The following is a 20543-nucleotide window of genomic DNA, read 5'->3' on the forward strand; positions in this document are numbered from 1 at the left end:
CACGAAAATACGAAAAAAAAATACTTTAATAGTACAGCAATGAAAAAAATAAATTGCATTGTATGCTTTGTAAATAGGGAACATAACCTTACGTTCTTACAACGCCGATGATAAAACAAAAGTAACTATGTAATTAATAACAATTGAACAATAGTTTATTATCATTGCCTAACTAGCTCACGCCTTACTTGCTAGAGGACTCCCATTGCCGGATTTAGAAATTTAATACTATTTCTTACTTCCGCATACGATCTAATGTAAGTAAGTTCGTAAACTTTACTTATATCGTAAATTTATTACATAAGCATGAATTTAATATTTCGAATTTACCTAATTCGGTGGCTGGCTCTTTATGTTGTAGAATGCACAAATATACAAACACGCCACCATGTTATGAAATTCAAATAAATTTACGTTAATCAAAGTTTGTAATCTCATTCTACCTTATAGTTGACTCTACTTTTAACTCGAAACAATGGTAAATTACGGCAAATACAAACATCAAATTTATTTCATAATTTTTATTTAATACTTCCGATCCTAAGTTCAGGAAGCACTTGAGGTGTCTTTTTAAAGCAACTGCAGATAGTCCAAGTCTAACTCGGGGTGGTATAGTCACGAAAGAAAGTATTCTTCAGTTGACAAAATGTCTTTTCCTAATAACTCAAGAATAAATTAATTTATTAGAGTACTGATTTTGGCAAGTTATTAAATTATAACTATCCTAAAGATAAGGACAAAAAGATCCAGATTAATTCATTTGTTCCCGAGTTATTGGGGGGAAAAAATGTCAACTGAAGAATACTTTCTTTTCCGTGTGTACACATGCGATTATGTGAAAAAATTACTCGATCTTGCACCTAAAAGATTTTCTTGACATCTAGGAATTAAATCGTAAACATCCTGTAAGCTGAAACTTGTTATGTAGTGAATAACATACCCGCTGGTCACGCGAGAGACCGGGGTTCGATTCCCCGCCGCGCAGCTATATTTCGATAAAAATAAAACTTAATGATGATTAAATAAAGACTTTTATTGAAGTTAACATAGTGAAATATTAGAATTCTGATGCGTGTTTTATGAATTCTTATGAAGAAAACACAAAGGAATAAATTATAACTTACACAAACAGATTTAATGACATCTTACCATTGCGTTGAGTTGATTGAGTTGATTTTGAATTTAACGTCCCGTTCAGCAGCGAGGCTATATGAGACGTGGACCTCTGATTAACGTGGAATCCGAACCACATGAGCTCCCGCCGGGAATCGAACCCGGGACATCTTACAATTGCAAGAGTGATACACAAATCTTAACAAACGTGAACTATTTGAATTTTGAGATTATGCTAAGAGAATTGCACTGTTTGCGGAAGAACTCTGTATTTCTCAGAACTTCTTGTTTCAAGTTTGAACATAACGTATTAAACAAAAGTATAACTTACAGAATTGAGGTTGTCAATTCCTCGTTCCTGAAAACCATCGTACTCGTCTCAAGCCAGAAGGTCGTACTGATTTTACTGCCTACTGTCAGATGATAGATCACAGAATGACCCAAGAAAAAGATCTTTTGTTTATATCAACAACAGTTTGTATAGGAATACACCTAACTAACACTATGGCCTATGAAACTCTATGACCGTTCACAAAAGCTCTTCATTGAGTTCTGTCTTTAGCCAACTGGATCCAGTTTGTACTAGGTACTTCAATTTTTGCAAGAGGGGGGCGCGGTGACTCAGTGGTAGAGCGTTCACCTCCGGTGCTTGGGGTCTCTGCTTCGAGCCCAGCTCGCGCCGTGTGGACTTTGTGGTGGACAAACACCGTGCTCTTGGGTTTTCTCGGGGTTCTCCTGTTTCCTTCCACTTTCTTCATTCCACCATTTCATTCATTTCTCATAATCACCGTCTCCTTTAACCTAGCCGGCTAAACCGTGGGACGTAAAACTAAAATATTTCATTTCAATTCATTTCCAATTTTTGCAAAATTCATCTTAATATTGACCTCCCATCTTCACCCAGATCTTCCTAATCGACCTTTCCCGATTTGATTTTCATTTAAAACTTCAAAAGCGATCCTATTTTTTTTCCATTCTGGCTACATGACATGTCTACCTACCTGGCCTCCTAGTTTTGATGACCCTAACAATATTCGGTAAACGGTATAAATTATGTAGTTCTTAGTTATGAAGTTTCCCCCATTCAATATTCTAGTTTTTCCTGGGTGAGAATATTCGCCAGAGGATTTTTATCCTCAAATAATTTGTCTGCTTTCTTCCCTCACAGTAAGTCACCATGTTTTGCAACCATATAGCACAACAGGCATGATTATTGTTTTATATATTTTAAGCTTCAAATTTCTCGACATAAATCGCGACAATTTGTACAATATTAACGGAATCTGTTCAAGGATTATTATTATATATATATATAAGATGAAACTCAAGTTAAATTATACTCTCATTAAGGACTTCATTATGGTACAAGGAAGATGACAATATATAGAATAGTTATTAAGATATAGTGAAATTGTGACTAACTCTTAAATTTTTAGTTTTTATTTAACTACAGTGTTGTCCCCAAAATAAGATCAGTCGATTCATCACGTCGAGCTGAACAATGTAGCATGCTTTGTGGATAAATTCTCGTGAGCAGTTTTTGAGAAAATCAAAATCAAAGAAAATTTTAGTAGCTCTAAAATGTATGTCGTTGGTTGCCAGTAATAATTGAAATTGTTTTTTACTTACACTGGGTATATATATATATATATATACAAAGTAATAACGAAGATAACTAAAAATACGAAATTTGAGCGACAGACATTAAAAGGTATAGAAGTTAGAAGAGTCTAAAGCTACATACATGCACGAAACACACTTTTATTTATTTACTTAGTTTGATTTGTTACTTATTTAGTTTGATTTATTTACTTAATTATGGACATGTTGTGTGTAAACTTAAGGTACGAGATTTTCTTTTTAACTCATCACAAGTTGAACTCAGGTTGTTAAGAGGTCTAATCAGTGCGAAATTAAAATACCGCTAATTTTACGGTAATTATGTGATATCTTCAAATAGATAAAAGAAAATCGAAATGTGGAACAAGAACTCGCTAGACAATATTATTTTACATGAGATACAGTTATCACGACTTACTTATATGCTTTGGATTTCCAGCTATTTAGAAAATCGGCATTTATTTTCGCGTTTATAAATGGCTGAAAACGGAAAGCTACCATGTGACTCGTATAACGGAACCTCATGCAAAATAATATTGTCTAGCGCGCTCTTGTTCCACATGTCGATTATCTTTTATCTATATGTAAAATTAGCGGTATTTTAATTTCGCAGTGATTAGGCCTCTTAAATTAATAACCCAATATGTTACACGGGGAGGAATCTAATTACTACTGTAGGAATGTGTTGCAAGATTTCACACCAAAAGCGTGTACGAAATAATAACAATAATAATAATAATAAAAATAATAATAATAATAATAATAATAATAATAATAATAATAATAATAATAATAATAATAAAAGCAATTTTGAGAAGCATTGATACATACTATTCCACACTACCACCTATGAAGTGAATCAATGAGAGAGCACAACTCTCTACCAAATCACCGGTAAGAAATTTACTGCCATCGAGCGAATATAGCATTACGCCATATTGACAATGTTACGTTTTACTAACCAAATTTGTGCCGGTAAAGTGGAGTTCCACATTACTCCCACTTTGGCAGTGCTGCTGTTAGCGTATTGGTTGACTTAAAACCAGGTCTTAAATTTAAACATCAATTCGATTGATGCACACAATAGTACGAGGGCCACTCTTTATATTTTGAGCCTAACAATGAAAAAACAGTAATTTGTCATTGAAAATTGATTTATTGTTTTTCGAAATATTCTCCTTTACGATCAATACACTTTTGCATTCGTTCGAATCATTTGTCAAAGCATTTTTCCAATCGTCTTGAGACCCTCCATAATATGGTTTTTGAACGCATCAACGGCTTCTTCTGCCGACGAAAAATTGTTGTCCACGCAATTTATTCTTGACATTCGGGAACAAAAAGAAGTCATTGGGTGCCAAATCAGGACTGTACGACGGATGACATATCAATTCGATTTTTTGAGTATTCAAATAGTCGATTGTTAGACTAGATGTGTGAAAGCTCGCATTGTCTTGATGAAGAATGATCCGACGGCGCTTGTTTGTTTTCCGTATTTGACCGAAGACTGTAACGATCTGAAAACCGATCGTTTCAAATCTTGTTTGTTTTGTTTCACATTGTGATTATTGATTGTTTTATTTTATTCTAAATACTTGCTTATTTAATTTTAATCTTATTGTTATTAATTTTAATACGTTATTATTAATTTACAAAACAAATTTTATTAAAATGAGTCGATAAATTATAGTTTTCTGGGATACTAAATGAATCACTGGGCGAAAAGTGCTTTAAATTCTGTATACATGCGTTTTTTTCTCTTTTTAATTATTGATTGATTGAAAAGATATACACTGAATGTCTACGTGAACAGAGAAGATTAATAAATGTACGAAACGAATTAATTTGACGTTTTTAAAACAATTTGAGGTGTTGTCTAAGTTAAATACCATAAAATAGTGATAATCATATTCTTTTGTGCGGCAAATTAACATATATGGTAAGATGTGTTCAAGAAATATCAATCAATATAATATGAATTGCTAAGAGCCTAACCCCGCCTACTTCCGTATCCCAGATGATTCCCAATGCTAAATTATTAAGTTATATTTTGTATGAAATAATTATTTAATTAAATAATATGGATTTTCTTGAATATAGAAGGCTAATATTACAGCTTATGTTCAAACTACGAGATGGATGGTTTTTTTAATACGTATTCGTAGCCATTTTTATACAAAGCTCCGCAGTCATGTACCAATACGTCGCTGTTTTAAAGAAATGAATGAGAAATATTATAAATAATTGAAGTATACACGTCGAATGTTTTGTAATAAATAATCAAGGTACTTGGTGTAGGAAGTAAAATGGTTATGAGATAACGGATGTATCCTATAATCCGGATCGTTAGAAAGCAGACAGCTGTAACATTGCCCTTGTATCCTGGTAATAGAAATAAACATTAAAATTTTGGAACTGAGATTTGGAATCTGTATTATTATTGTTATGATTGTTAAATGCTGTGAATCTACTTCCACGCATGATATCCGGACCTTCTCGACTGGTGATAATTGGAATGGAAGTCCAAAATACAAATTATATAAAAGTTAAGGTTTTCGTAGGGCAACGAATGGCTGTTCCTATAGAAAGAAAATGGGAAGTACTAGTGAGTGGTGTCGAAAAATCAATTTTAACAGTTGCAGAAAATGGCGACCGTGTTACCGGACTTTGAAGACAGATGTCGTTACTGGTAGCAGATCCAGAGTCAGAAGATAACGACAATGATCTGAAAAGATATCAGCGTTGAGGATAGTGGATACCAGAGAAAATAAAGTTTTTGAGAAGACTTTGGGACTTCGGAAGTAGGCGGAACATTATTGAATAATATGGTAAGGAAGAATAAAGGTGATAAAACTGCTAAAAGCAGACACAATTTAATGTATGTGTGTTGTGACGGTGTGGAAGTAACTGGACAGGATACTGATAACAGTATAGTGTGTAATACTTGCCGCAATTATTTTCATCTGTCGTGTGAAAAAGTAGAATCAACCAAGTTAGAAGAATTATTAAACACTTGGTGTTGTAGTCGATGTACCAGTAAAGATAATCAATCAATAGTAGAGGAGGATGAGGCTTCTGAAGAGAAAGAAGTTGCTGAAAGTAGTAATATAAGATCTGAAACAATTTTGACAAAACTGTGGAAGGAGATGACGCGTATGAATAAAAATTTTGAGGATCAGATGACACTTATGAATAAAAATTTGGAAAAGAAATTCGAGGATCAGAATAAGAATTTTGAACTTCATTGTCAGAAGTTGGAAGAGCGGATGAATAAAAGGATGATTGAGTCTGAACAGAAGTGGCATCAAGAACTTACCAACTGCAAACAAGAGTTGAAGGAGGATTTGAAAACTGAGATACAAACTGTCGATATCCGATTGAATCAATTGAATGATGAAGTGAGTGGACAAAAAGATAAGTTGAAGAAGGTGACAGATGATATGGAGATAACTCAGGGAAAACTTAGTAATCTAGAAATACAATACGGTAAGAAGTTGCAAGAACTAGATTGTAAGTACCAGTGGCTCAAAGAAAAATTTGAATCCTTTTCAGGCAAACAGATAATGTCAGGTAATTGTGATGATATCAGTGTTGCCAATGCATGTATTCCTACTCTCTTTTCAGATAATATATCCAGAACCACCGAGATTCCGAGTGTAACGTCTATGTCTACTGCTGTTACCACTACTGTTACTACGGTAAATAGTCATGTTTCTTCCATCGTAAATTATAGCCAAAGTTCTGTTTCTCCTATAGTAAACCATTGTCATACGGTTAATTCGGGCGTGCCTTATAGTATTCCTAACGGAGCAAATATGAGATCGAGTAGGCTAAATTCTTTAGAAACTGGATTTCATTATCCTATAACGGGTCAAACGCCTGAAAAAGTTTTAGTAAGAAATCCTTTCGGATTGAATGAGAGTGATGTGTGGTACGAGTTACCGCTAAAACCTAAAGACCTTCGCGAATTCCCCCGTTTAGGAGGACAACGAACAGCTGGTGCTGCGAGACAGTTCCTTGAAGATTTTGAAAGATGTGGTAATATGTTTCACTTAACTGACGAAGAAAAACTATTCCTGCTCCCGCAGTTTCTAACACGTGCTGCTAAAGGTTGGTTTAGAACGGTCGCATCTGAAATTAAAAGCTATGAAGATTTTATACGATTTTTTCGAGAGCAATATCTATCACCAGATTTAGAATGGACTCAGAAACAACAAATCTTAACCATGCGTTACGATAAGGGTAAGTTTCCATCCACGCTGGAGTTCGCATGGCATTTGGTTGAGAAATATCATAGTATTGCGGAAGATTATAGGGAAAGAGAGCTCATTGATACTATTCTAACCTGCCTTCCGGAAGAAGATTCTCGATTGTTAAGAGTGGTTCCCGCAAAATCTGTCCAGGATGTATTAATTAGGCTCGCGAACATCAAAGCTGGAGAAGGCGCCAAGCGTAATATAGTCAGTTATAGCTCCCGTAATAATCCGGATAATGGTCGTTCGTCAAAACCAATCGATGTTAATCTTGCTCAAGTAACACATACTGCAGACAATAGTACTCGTAGTAATAATTACCGTTTCCAGTACAAGAGAAGAAACTGGGGAAATTATGCACGAACACCGTCGAACAATAACCAACGTAGGAGAGTTCAGTTTTCACAAGACCAAAGTTGTCAAACTAACGAAAGTCATTCACCAATTGAAGATATAAGATCAGGGGCTAGCCGATCTGAAGGCTCGGGTGACAATCCACTTACTTCGGAAAACATGTGGCGCAATCGTTCATAGGAAGGGTAAACAGTTGCGAGAGCAAAAGCATAAAACCTTCCGACACAGGAATAATAAGAACCGACTTTGTATTATTCGAAGACCCAGATCTGATATCTAGTGAAGTAATCCGAGAAGAACAAAAGACTGATAATTACTGTCAGAAATTATTTTCAATATTAGAACAGAACGGAAGTTTCGTTGCAACTAAGGACGGCATATTGTTTGTTAAAGAAAAACTTAAAAATAAATGGTTGCTTGTGATTTCTAGGAAGTTGGTGGATGTGTTAGTAAAGAAAATACATGAAAAGGGTCATTTTGGACTTAAGAAGTGTTTTGGTTTTGCCCGCGCACTATTTTATTGGAAGAACCAAAAGAGAGATATAGCAAACTATATCAATAACTGTTTAACATGTGCTCGTACAAAAGCAAGAAATCGATCGATTCCCACTGTTAAGTGCCATATTGAATCGAAGTGTTCTCACGAGAAGCTTTGTGTAGATATCGTGGGAAAGTTACCTAATAGTCGTGGATTCTATTATGTTTTATCTGTATTAAATGTGTACTCTCGATTTATATGTTTTTATCCTCTGAGGACTGCACACGCTCAAGAGATTGTTCGGGTTCTACAGAAATATTATTTCTATGTATTTCCCTACCCAACACATATTGTAAGCGATAATGGATCACAATTTACCTCGAAGAAATGGAAAGAATTTTGTGCACGCCATAATATAGAACATCACTTGACATCACCCTATTCTCCTCAGGCAAATGGACTTGTGGAAAGAAGACACAGGGAATTAAATAGAATAATGCGAATAAAGTGCTCCGAAGATCACTCTAAATGGAGTCAATCTTTGAAGGAAGCGCAAGATCTCTTGAATCATTCAATTTGTGAAGCTACCAATCATTGTCCAGCTGAAATCTTTCTATCTTTCGCTGCCACTGATGTCTTTAAAAGCTCTTATAAATGGCCTCCAGAATTAATTGATTTACAACCAGAAGATAGACAAATTACAATAAGGAAGACTTTAGAAAAAGTGCTAAAGTTTGTGATAATTCACCTACTTTACAAGAAGGAGATTTGGTAATGGTTAGAACATTTTCCCTCTCTTCTTCGGTTAAAAATAAAGTTCATAAATACTTCGACAGTTATGTAGGCCCGTACTTGGTGCACAAAATACTACGCAATTGTGCTGTTATTCAAACTTTACAGGGAGAGCGATTGGGAACTCAGAATTTTAAGAATTTAAAGAAATTCAATTGTTCAATGGAGAGAAAACATCAACTCTTAAAAAGATATAATCTCTCGGAGAAAAAAGAAAGTGCAACTGTATTTATATCCTCTGCAAGTGAGAACGGGAAATCAAAAGTAGTTGCAGATGAATATACTCAAATTAAATATAGTATTTCGTTTGTCATTGACGAGGATGTTGATGATGCTAAAATTATAGGCAAGGAGGAATATTATTATCCTTCCCCCAAAATACCATGTACTTTAAGTGAATTCGATTTAACTGCTATTATAAATTCTGGCGCAGAATTAAATCTATTAAGCGAACGAACTTGGTATAAAATTCAACGGAAGTTTCCAAATGCTAAACTACGACATGTAGAGACTATAAATTTGGGAGCATTTGCCGGTAATGAAAATGTTAATGTTAAAGGAACGCAGCTCTTAACTTTTTTAATTCAAGAACATGTCTTTGAAGTACCAGTATTTGTAGTGAAAAATATGCATCCAGATCTGTTACTTGGAAGCCCTTTCATGCGTAAATTCAATGGGATAATTGATGTTAGAAAACAGGTTTTACACTTAACTGATGAGAATGGAGATATGATTACTGTTTGTCTTATAGAACCTACATCTGTACATCTTTCTTTTATTCGTGACACAAATTACAGTCCCGCCGATGAGTCCCTACACGAAGTTAAGGAAGTTATCCGTGTACCGGAACCTAGTATGTCTGAGGATGAGATAAAAGAATTTGTGCAACAGCGTGCTGATTTGCCAGAAGATATTCAGAGTAAATTATGTGATATTCTTCTGAAATATCGACCACTATTTACAGATTATCCAAGACCCATCCGCACGAAGCCATATAAGATAGAACTTACAGATCATGAACCAGTTGTGGGAAAGTTATATGGCATCCCTCAATCTTTGCGGGATGAGTTTGAAAAAGAGTTAATGAAATGGGTTGAGTATGGTATTGCAGAAGAAAAGTCTTCCCCTTACCGTAATCCTATCCATTGTGTCCGCAAGCCTTCAGGAGGGGTACGACCAGTATTAGATCTAAGAGAGTTAAATGCCAAGGTCATATCGCCTAAAGTCCAAGTAGAGCCTATAGCAGATCTGTTATCTCGATTAACTGGTGCATGTGCATTTTCTTCTTTTGATTGTATGTCCGGTTATTACGGAGTACGTTTGCATCCTTCGTCGAGGTTATGTACAAGTTTTGTGTATTTAGGGAGGCAATATTGTATGTGTGTATTTCCTATGGGTTTGAGGTTAGCACCTGCCGTATTCCAGGAGACAATGAATGAATTCTTTGGGATGCATACCAAATCTTTTATTATTGTGTATCTCGACGACGTTTTATGTTTTTCTTCTTCGCTAGAAGAACATTTTGTCCATCTGGAAGCTGCTTTCAAAATATTCCAAGCCGGCAACTTTGCCTTAAATTTCAAAAAAATGCAGTTTCATCGTACCTGAGATAAAATTTTTAGGGCATATAGTCAATGGAAAAGAGATAAAGGTCGACCCTAAATTAAATGAGCCCATACGTTGTTTTCCTATACCAAAGACACGAAAAATGCTTAGATCTTTCTTAGGGCTAGTAGGATGGCGTCAACAATACATAAACAATTATGCTAATCTTTCAAGTCCATTGTATGAGCTCTTGAAAAAGGATAAACCATTTGTATGGAACGAAACAGCTATAACTGCTTTCGAGAAATTACGTATATTAGCTAGTACACCTCCTGCGCTTGAACAGCCAGACTTTACATTAAGATTCCATATCTTCAGTGATGCATGCGCGGAAAATCTAGCAGGGTATTTAGCACAGTTTCATGGGACTGACGAAGATCCATCAGTTATCGGTTACGCCAGTAGACGATTACGACTTCACGAATTATCGTATTCTGTGTTTCAGCTAGAATTAGCTGCGATTTTATTGGTGTGCGAACGTTTTGCTAATTTTATCCTTGGGAGAAGTGTAATTGTTCATTGTGACAATAAAGCAGCCACTCATGCTCTCACATTAAAACATTTGGACGCTAGGACTATGAAACTAATACTAAAACTTCAGCGATTTGATTTACACTTTCAACATATTGCTGGACAACACAATAAAATTGCATATGTTCTAAGTCGTTGTCCACCTGATTGTGAAGAATCTTTGGAACTGTTAAATGTAAGAATATAAAGAAAAGTAAATATGAACTTGAATAAGAGCTTGTAAATAGCGAATTCTATGTTATTAATGTTATTGTTCTTAAAATTTTGTTTAGTTGTAATTTCTATTAGTTTATCCAGTGTTGAGAAAAAAATATAAATGTAAGATAACTATGAATAACCGAACGTGAAAATTTTATGTTTGTCTACAAAGATCATAAATTTTTTTCGGGTGAAGCCGGGGAAATTTAACGATCTGAAAACCGATCGTTTCAAATCTTGTTTGTTTTGTTTCACATTGTGATTATTGATTGTTTTATTTTATTCTAAATACTTGTTTATTTAATTTTAATCTTATTGTTATTAATTTTAATACGTTATTATTAATTTACAAAACAAATTTTATTAAAATGAGTCGATAAATTATAGTTTTCTGGGATACTAAATGAATCACTGGGCGAAAAGTGCTTTAAATTCTGTATACATGCGTTTTTTTCTCTTTTTAATTATTGATTGATTGAAAAGATATACACTGAATGTCTACGTGAACAGAGAAGATTAATAAATGTACGAAACGAATTAATTTGACGTTTTTAAAACAATTTGAGGTGTTGTCTAAGTTAAATACCATAAAATAGTGATAATCATATTCTTTTGTGCGGCAAATTAACATATATGGTAAGATGTGTTCAAGAAATATCAATCAATATAATATGAATTGCTAAGAGCCTAACCCCGCCTACTTCCGTATCCCAGATGATTCCCAATGCTAAATTATTAAGTTATATTTTGTATGAAATAATTATTTAATTAAATAATATGGATTTTCTTGAATATAGAAGGCTAATATTACAGCTTATGTTCAAACTACGAGATGGATGGTTTTTTTAATACGTATTCGTAGCCATTTTTATACAAAGCTCCGCAGTCATGTACCAATACGTCGCTGTTTTAAAGAAATGAATGAGAAATATTATAAATAATTGAAGTATACACGTCGAATGTTTTGTAATAAATAATCAAGGTACTTGGTGTAGGAAGTAAAATGGTTATGAGATAACGGATGTATCCTATAATCCGGATCGTTAGAAAGCAGACAGCTGTAACATTGCCCTTGTATCCTGGTAATAGAAATAAACATTAAAATTTTGGAACTGAGATTTGGAATCTGTATTATTATTGTTATGATTGTTAAATGCTGTGAATCTACTTCCACGCATGATATCCGGACCTTCTCGACTGGTGATAATTGGAATGGAAGTCCAAAATACAAATTATATAAAAGTTAAGGTTTTCGTAGGGCAACGAATGGCTGTTCCTATAGAAAGAAAATGGGAAGTATTAGTGAATGGTGTCGAAGAAACAATTTAACAGTTGCAAGACCTCCGGTAAACAAATCATTGTATACCACTCAGAGTTGACTGTTCTACGTTCCTCCAAAGGCACAATTGCCACATGACCAGTTTTTCCGAGAAAAAAAAGGGGACCGTTTGTTTCGATGTGCTTCGAGCGCGAGCAACTTTTGTTGTATTTGGTTCATCTTGAAATACCCATACAGTCGACTACTGTTTACGTTCCGGTTTATATGCATGTATCCATGATTCGTTACCTTTTAAAATGTTATAGACGTCTTTTGAAACACCGCCATTGTATTTATTGAGCTTTTCTGTGCACCAACTTCTTTTTGAGTTTTTGTCAAATTATGTGGGATACAACGAGAACAAACCTTTCTCACAGCTAAATGATCATGTAATATTTCATATACGCTGGTGGAACTGATGCCTAGGGTTGCCTTAATCTCACAGTATGTCACATGGCAATCTTGCAGTATTAGGTTTTGAACAGAATCAATGTTTTCTTGAATAACAACTGATTTTGGACGACCTTCGCGAATTCCATCAGTGAACGAATGGTGGGCACGAGTAAAATCGTTATACTGTACCAGCGTTTCACAATGGCAAAGGATGGGGCTTCATCGCCAAATATGGATGTAAGTTGATCGATGCAAACTTGTCTTGATAATGCACGCCAAAAATTGTAATAAATCATCGCACGAAAATTTTCAGGAGTTAATTCCATTTTTTCTATTGTCAAGCAATCCTCAATTCAACGCAAACAACACAAATAAAGCTATTGACAAAGCATTTTGAAGTACGTTATGGTCAACAATGTCAAACTTTTCTATACAAACAAAAGATATCACCTAACTACAATCAGTGCTGCCAAGGCTCAAAACATAAATAGTGGCCCTCGTACGCTGTCTTCATTTTCGGAAGGAGGTCTAGTACTTTTATTTCCCAGATATTTTAATCTCTGGGTATTTTAAAGAATGTTCACAAATGAAATAAAATTTTAGTTTAACGTTCCAAGATTTTGCTCCGAGGCTAAGCAGGAAGATGATGAATAAATTGGTGGAATGAAGAAAGTGGGAGAAAAGACTCTCGACGCACACGGTGTTTGTCCACCGCAACGTCCACCACTTGGCGTGAGCTGAGATTGAACGCACCAGATGTGAACGTTCTATCACTGAAATTCCACGGCCCCGATTTTCTCAAATGATGCTGGATATGAGCGACCTTAGAACATCTTAGTCATTTTAGCACAGTGTTTAATTTTGAGAATGCTTTGAAAACACAAGTATCAAGTCGGGTGAATAAGTAGGATGTCCTATTTCGAACTCTTGCTATGCGCCCACTAATGCTTTGAACAACTCAGTTTGGTCCCAAATTTCAAACATACTTGTCTACTGATTTTGAAATGACCAATTAACAATTGGGCTTACCGACCTGACATGAAATTTACGAATGTAGTAGTTAAAACAATGTACCAACATAACTATTCATAAAACCTCTTTGTGTTAATGTTTGTGCATTCGGCGCGGAAGATCTGCGTACTATTTCCAGTTGCAGATTATGTGATTCGGATTCCATATTAAGCTCTAGGGTCACGTCTCGCGTCGGTGAGTACGTTAAACTCAAAACGAGGAAAAAATAATTAGACCCCCTATTCACGTGGTTTTTAATCAAGGCACTTTACAGGCACGTAGCCAGGATTTCGTAATAGGGAGGTCCATGACAAAATACTGTGGTTATCACACCAGAGGTTCGATCATTCTAAACTATTTTATTGGCAACATATATTGGTTCGTTTAACCAGCATTTCGTAATTGGGGGGGGGGGAAGACATGAAAAAATACTGTGCTCACACACCAGGGACTCTATCAATCTAAACTATTTTACTGGTAACATACCCATATTGGATCGTTAGGACTATAAAATGAGGATATGTTAGTAAGTGTTTTAATAATAAACTATGAAGAAATCTCGAATAAAAGAATATAAAAAGTATTGAAAAAGGATATAGTCTTCCGAGGGCATTCGAACTCGGTTCTTCTTGTCTTCTTTCTTCTTCTTTTTCTTATATTTATTTAATGCCGTCAAGGATAGCAACGAAATCTCTTCTGGGAGTAAAGACATCCTATAAAATGGATTAGTGTTGCCGCGAAATTGAATTTTTTTAACAAGTGTAACTGAAATCTATGTTGCCAGGCTCATATTATTGGTGATTGTGGGCATTTCGTAAGTTCTACCTGAGAGTCTATCTGATCGAACCGGTTTCTCGATCGTCATTTGTAGGCCATCGGATTAGCATGGAGTTAGATTGAATTCGGAATGTTCCATTCCAATAATATCCACTTTTAACTTGACTCCTCCCCCCAAGTTTCCTCCACACAAATCTCCTCATAAGAAAGAGTAACCAAACGCTTGTTGTAGCTTTTTATTTTTAACACTGATTCTTCTTTTTCTCGTTTCTTTTTGTTTTATCCTTTTTAAATTTTTTTCATTTCTGGTTTCGAAGTGGTTGGTCCGGACCCCCGGACCCACCCCTTAGCTACGTGCCTGATCTTCACTTCTAATATGGAATTACATTCCGATCATATCTCGTATAAATATCCAGAAGACAGAAACGAAATAAAAATACTTGTAGTTTGACATTTGAAATAGAGACTGTTCTATTAGAACACCCTGTAAAAAATAAAAAATAAAGATGTTCTTTTATTTGATGGGAAGCACTATTGAGCTGCCGAAATGAAATGAAAGCTTACAATCAGGATGTGTGATCAGAGCTCTTCCGAACTGAAAAGACTCGCATTGCCTTCGCTGATTGGAAGACTCAATATTTTCCCTTTGCAATCTCTACACCAAAAGGCTAACATGAGAGAACACATTGAAAAATAGAACTGGGAGACGACAAAAGGGCGTTGAAAATGAAATCCTAATGACGTAGCTGGAATGAATAGGACAAATCCTTTCACTGCGTTACTCACACAGAGCGTATTCAAAACAAAAAAAAAGAAAGAAAATAAAAAGAAAAAGAAAAAATCTCAACACGGGTATTGCAGGTATATGGATACCAACTGAGCACAAAGTGAGTCGAACGAAGATGTCAAGCACTCATGCGTGCCTTCTGACACTTTATTATTTTGTGAATTGCACAGGGTGTTCAATAATTCAGGTAACATCTTTTCTCCTTTTTCCGAATAACAGGCAACACGAAATGGAAGAGATGAAAGGTACCCAGACAAAAAAAAAAAACTTTTTTGGATCCCAAATTTCAATCAAAAATTTTCTTGTAGGCCTTACACACAGTGTAGCCAAACCCAAACTATCGCTGAGCTCAGTATGATGTGCTTATTCTGTAGAAGATACGAAAGCTCGATTCAGGAGCCGTTCAAAAATTTTGTGGCCCCTGATCCAAAAACTAATTCTTGGCCAAGATCGCAATCTTTTGATCCATTTTTGGGGATTATTCCTAAAATTCTTGGAATAACATTGTCACAGCTGTTACAATATACCAGCACTATGTTTTATCCATATTTTTTTTTAGTTGATGACTTTTAGATACAGTGAAAATACTTTCATGTTTTTATTGTTGAAACTTTATAAAAAAAAGTATGCAAAAATATGAAGGAGAAATATATAAAAGTTAAGTAGAAGTTATTGTAGTATTGAAACCCCGATGAGTCTAACTTCTGACCATTGCCAACTCGTGATAAATCATTGCAGCAGAAATCTGGTTGAGAACGATCACCGCCTGTTAATTGGAATTCAGACCACCTCTTGGAAGACGTAAAAACTTTTTTTTTATTTCTTAAATGGAATCTTATACATTTTAGGACTGGTTTCCCAATCCCCATAAGATAACATGTAAATTTTACTTCATGAATATCTAATAAAGTATGGGACTCAACAAGTTACAATTCTCCATACGAATGCAGAAAAACAATAGAAATTGGATGATTGTTTCAATTTCACGCTTAGTGACGTAGATCAAGAATAATGAACTTTTTTGGTAACGTTGTAATGGACCACAATAAATAGCAAAAGCTCTTTTTCTTTCCTTTACTAGCACGGGCGTCTCTGGCGGGGGGACGAGGTGGACGACTCCCCCTCCCAATATTTTGAAGTACAAAATATTCAATATTTTATTCTAATTTAATTTATTTACTAACGACAGAATAATATATACATAATAATATTTATTTGGAATATAATATTCAGGCTATGAAACGATTATAAATGGCTATGAAATGAGTTCTTGATATACCTCAGGGGGTCCGTGAAGGTAAGCAGAAAGATAACAAATGGAATCAAAGATAATAAACAGGTTGGGTAGGTAGTACCATTTAAATCTACCATGGGTAGTAATGGCTAGGTTGCTATAGCACCTTTGGTGCATAGCTGTTTCATTTGTAAATATTTTTGTAATTAAATTAGTATTTAATATAATTTTAGTATTGTTTTAGTGGTATGAAAAATCCTTGGCCAAGGTACTTATGTATATAGTGCTAATTTCTTGCTTTGTTTTTATATATTTTAAAATGTTAAGAATCTTGTGTAAATGAATTCTTGTTATGCCTCTAACAATTTTTTTTTATTTTAGCAGTTTTAGAAAGTTACAAAATGAGCTCTGGACTTGACTCCCCTATACGCCGTGGGAAGCTTCACTTTCTATTTTTCGTTTTTTTTTTACGGGGAAGAAGGGGGAAATTGTGTGGAAGGCTGACCACTTGGCGAGAGGCTTGAGACTATATAAGTCAACCCACCCCTTCTTCCAGGCTTCACTTCTTATAAGATTTTCTTCGGGGACTCTCTTGTTCCGGTAAGAGGGTTGTCTCTATGTCCAGACATAGGTGAATAAAGTTCTCTTTTTTTTTACTTTAAGAATTTTTGGACGGAGCGGGCGGAATGAGCTGCTCCTGATAGTTTTGAGCAGGTTTCTAAGTGATGAAGCCTGCGACATCGTAAACAATAGCTAGATCATTATTTTTTTTAGGGACATAGGCCAGAGTAGCCCAAAATGAGGGTTTCTCTTTAGATTTTAATGCTGGCACTGGTTCTGTCTGAGAGAACGACTTGGGCAGTTACCTTTTCGGTGCTTGCCGGGATGAGAATTTTAATGAGGTTCTCGGATGATTTTAAGGGCTCGGGAATTCACGAAGGCTGGAGCGAGGCTTGAGTTCCTGTTCGAGTCCATAATAATAATTTAAGGTTCTTTAGATAAATTAGAGGAACTTGTTAGGAGACAGCAGGCCTAATAGTGGAGGTCTCTGCCTTTAGGAGAGCTTGCGGTTACAGAGCGAGTAACCTCATGGTACAGATATTTTAACTAGTCAATAAAGAGTTATTCCAGGGCAATTTCAGGTTTTTATTTAAGCTGATACTCTTTTGTCGACCTTAGTTTATGTTTATAAATTTTTCCCTTGATAGGCTGGAGAAGCGACGAAGGGGGAGGCATTCCTCCCATAATCTATGAATCTTGGCTTCTTTTTTTTTTCTTTTTTTTACTTGTTTATTACTTTGACATACCTCTAGAGAGCTAAAGAAGCAAGATTCCCGCTTAATACTCTCTTCCAACCTTCCTTGTTACTTCTGTGGATATAAGGTGGCGGATTGATAGGAAGGAAGAGAGAGGGCGGGCTAAGGAATAGCATAGAAGTGTGGGTTCTTTTCCGGGATTATAACCTCGCAGTTATAATTAAGATTTAAAGATATATTTTCTTCTTTCGTTTCTTGTTTATGGGTTTTAGTGTCCTTCGATTAATTGATATTTGGTTGTTTTCTTTAGCCTATGATTTTAAGGTCAGGTAGAACAAGAGGGCAGAAAATGGCGAGTCAGATTGATCTAAGCGCCTTAAGCTCTGAGTTAGGCTTGGAAGGAGACGAGAATACTAGTACAGAAAAATTGTTAGAAGCTATTAGGAGGCTGAAAGTTAACAGCTCACATGGAAGCGATGAGAGCGCCTCCGAATGCAGATGTCGGCGCAATTTAGATCTGCCGGAGCTTAAACTGGCACCTCCCACGTTTTCTGGTAAGAAAGGGGAGTTACCTTTTGAGTTTTTAGACGGGATAACTGAGTATGCGAAACAAAAGAATCTTAGTTTGGATGATTTACTCGAGTTCGTTATTCCCAGAGTTTTGACAGATAATGCGCATCACTGGTATAATTTCAAAAAGCCGTTTGACAATTTTAGTAATTTTAAAGATAGTTTATTGCAAGAATTCTTTAGTTTCACCTATGAATCAGAAATAGAGTCGTTAATTAACTCTAGGGTCCAATCACCAGACGAAACTCTGTCATTCTTTATCAGAGAGATGGCCGTTTTGTTCTCTCGTGTAAAAGATCCTTTGCCTGAGAAACAACAAGTGGCGAAAATTGTTGAGAAGGCACATCCGAGTTACAAGAAGTTTCTTTTCGAAAAGAGCTTTAATACGTTGAAGGAATTAGAACGGGAATCTTTGAAGATTCAGTCCCTTCTATTGTCTGAATTCACGTACACCCAGAAGTATAACATTCAGGAAAGCAAGTCAATTAAGCATTCAGTCGCAGCGCTTACTGGGTTTGAAAAAGCAAAGGAAAACGAAAATGGAATACCACCAGTTACGTTAAAAGCTCTGGACCCTGGGTTCGTTCGCCGGACTTCTGAAATAAGCGCTTCCGGTAAGAAGGAAGTAAACAAGGAAGGAAAGGGGGAGGAGAAGAAGCAGATTCAATGCTTTTCATGTGGTAACTATGGTCACCGTCGTAAACAATGTTTTAAAGCACATAGAGAACGAAGAGACGAGAAGAAGGTTTCAGCTTCTGTTAGGAAAGTCACCCCTCTAAATCAAAGAAACCGGGAACCGTTTTTGTATGGTTACGTACAGCGAAATAAGACCTTCATGTACCTGGACAGTGGCAGCTTTATTAGTTTGGTAGATGAAAATACTGCTTCTAAGTGGATTCAACAGGGGGCCAAATTACGGAAGGATAACTTAACGGTGGAATTAGCAAGCGGAAGGGCTACTTGCGTCGGGAAGATTACAATCCCGTTTTGCATCAAGAACAAGCGGTTTGTCCACACCTTTTACGTTTTGGAAAGTCTGGCATTGCCGGTTATTGCAGGTTTTGATCTACTATCAAAAGCAGGTATTTCGCTTTTTCTGAGGGAACGTGCATGGAAATTTGAAGACGAAAATTTCCTAACACCCTTTGTGTTTCCCAGAGAAGAGGAAAAGGAAAACTGGTTGCCTCCAGTTTCAGTAGGCTTGATACAAGCAAGCAAGAAAAGCCTTGTAAATACTAACCATAGTCAAAACATAGTTACTGGGTCGAGTCCCTCGGCCAAGAAGAAAGTCATAAAAAGCAGGGGGAGGGAAGCTACCCAGACAGCTCATTTTAGGTCCTCACAGGGAAAAGAGGGGGAAGGAGAAAGAAACAAACAAACAGGTCGCCCCAGACCAGGAAATGGAAAAAGACAATTTTTCAAGAAAATGCAAAAAAACGGACGGACTCTCTCCTCGCCTGCAGAGGGGGGGAAGCACAATTAAGAGAGCCTCTTTTAAGATGTAAGATCCTAGGGGATGAATATCTAACGTTTTTGGATTCAGGAAGCTCTATCTGTGTAGTATCACGGGAGATAGCAAATAAATGGATAAATAAAGGCGTTAAATTAAAGAGAAAACCTTTAAAGATAGCTCTTGCCTCTGGAACGACGGAAACAGAAGGCTACGTTATTGTATATGTTAATTTCTGCAAGTACAGGGTGAGACAAAAGTTTCACGTCCTCGCCTCGTGTACAAGACCCCTCATAACTGGCCGAGATTTTTTGTCTAATGCAAAAATCGCTCTTCATATTTCGGAATCCGGATGGTCAATCAGTAGCGGTGAGGATTCTATTTGTTTATTTGACATTCCTAAGGCTGAGAACGTTCAAAAATGCTCGGAAGTCGCTTCCTTAGAACCGGAGATTGATCAAATAGCTGAAATGCTTAAGAGCGTAGATTTGGAGCCAGATCTTTTTGAGCGTTTGAAGGAAGTTCTTTATGATAACAAAGAAGTTTTTTCAGAGGACCCCGGTCTAACTGATTTGTTGGAACACGAAATTGTGTTGAAGGATACCCGCCCCTTTAGTGCAAGGTTACGCCCTCTTTCGGAGGAGAAGAAGAAGATTATGAAGGAACTACTTGATGACATGGAGGCAAAGGGAATCATTAAGAAATGTAATAACTCTCGATGGGTTAGCAATCCCATTCTTCACAAGAAGAAAAATGGAACTTTTAAATTAATAATGGACTCCAGATCCTTGAACAGAGCAACG

At 36.0% G+C, this 20543-nt stretch overlaps 1 protein-coding gene across 2 annotated transcripts in view; it reads right to left on the reverse strand.

Annotated features, from left to right (window-relative positions):
* The window catches only part of LOC145668982 (uncharacterized), a 351060-nt gene that overhangs the window by 238523 nt on the left and 91994 nt on the right, over nucleotides 1-20543 (reverse strand). The window lies entirely within an intron of this gene.

The sequence above is a fragment of the Thermobia domestica genome, chromosome 13 (genome assembly GCF_964235325.1).
Source record: "Thermobia domestica chromosome 13, izTheDome1.hap1.1, whole genome shotgun sequence".
Taxonomy (NCBI): Eukaryota; Metazoa; Arthropoda; class Insecta; order Zygentoma; family Lepismatidae; genus Thermobia; species Thermobia domestica.